This window comes from Odontomachus brunneus, unplaced genomic scaffold, assembly GCF_010583005.1.
Source record: "Odontomachus brunneus isolate Ranch 3 - 2012 unplaced genomic scaffold, Obru_v1 Obru_scaffold_047, whole genome shotgun sequence".
In the NCBI taxonomy this organism is placed as follows: Eukaryota; Metazoa; Arthropoda; class Insecta; order Hymenoptera; family Formicidae; genus Odontomachus; species Odontomachus brunneus.
Window position 1 is genome coordinate 1,709,958 of NW_022639497.1, and position 1,164 is coordinate 1,711,121.

The 1,164-nt window shown below is 54.0% G+C and overlaps 1 protein-coding gene across 4 annotated transcripts in view; it reads right to left on the reverse strand.

Moving 5' to 3' along the window:
* The window catches only part of LOC116844824, a 17,102-nt gene extending 16,521 nt beyond the window's left edge, over nucleotides 1-581 (reverse strand). For all 4 annotated transcript variants that reach the window (XR_004378143.1, XR_004378144.1, XM_032816884.1 and 1 more), the window contains exon 1: nucleotides 171-581. The gene's annotated coding sequence lies outside the window, so the exon portion shown is untranslated. The remainder of the gene's footprint in view (nucleotides 1-170) is intronic.
* Between the last annotated feature and the right edge of the window lie 583 nt (nucleotides 582-1,164).

Genomic DNA, 1,164 nt, shown 5'->3' on the forward strand with positions numbered 1-1,164 from the left:
GGGGGGGGGGGGTAGACACATCACGGAAATTTCTCCGTGTTACTGATACGATCACTAATCACATCGCGAATCGATTATTCGCGATGCTGCGCGAGTCCCGCGCCCTCGAGGAATCGATCCTCCTCGCGTCAGATAGAAACGTTAGAAACGCGCGCAAGAGCGACTCTTACAGGCTCTCCTCGAGCATCGAGCTTGTCTCTCGCGGACCCACGAAATCTTCTGGACTCATTCCTCCCGATCACATCGCGATGATCCTGTTCTCGTTATCCAGTCGCCGCCGCAACAGTATCCAAGTTGGGATCCAGGCGTCGATAGTCAACGAGGACAGGCTGATCCTTTGCGCGCCCCCGACCCTTCGACGAAGTTCTCTCTGCCCTTCCGTCGACCGTAGGACTAGCACGGTGTTGTTTTTATGACGCGGCGATTCGTAGCGCGGTTCCCCACGGTAGCCGGAAACTCGATCGGGGCGACGACTTCGAGGACGACGACCGCGTGATCGCCGTTAGCGAAGCGCACGTCGTGAACGCCGCGCTCCTACTGAGCTCGGCGCGCGTTCGCGATGGCCAAACCGAAAGCAGACTGGAGTTCCGTTCCGGAGGTGAGGTCTATCCGTTACAGAGAAGTCGGGGAGATGGTGATGACGATGCAGAGGCGGCGGCGGTGGCGATGGCGAGGAGCAGGAGCGGACACCGAAAAGGAAATCCTTTTCGAGCGATGCGCTTCAACCACGTTGTGGAACTTGAATAGAGAGAGAGAGAGAGAGAGAGAGAGAGAGAGAGAGAGAGAGAGAGAGAGAGAGACTGTTGATCGTAAGCATATAAGACAGCTGTCGATCATTGTCAATTGTAAAGACATCTAAACAGATAAGAGTCCAAAGAAAGAGTGAGAAAGATGGATACAGACGTTGGATAATTATATCTTTCAGAGAGACTATCGGTTTGACACTTTTCCAAAGAGTCTCATAATGCAGTCGATTGACATCTAAACGATGCGAGGGCTAATCACGCGGACAGAAATGACGCAGTCTCGCAGACTCGCGAATTATTCGCCGCGCCATCCGATCCGCCCCTGCTGAACAGAGCGAAGGAGCCGAGAGAAGGAAGAGAGAAGAGAGAAAGAGAGAGAGAGAGAGAGAGAGAGAGAGAGAAGGGCCCGAAAGAGCGA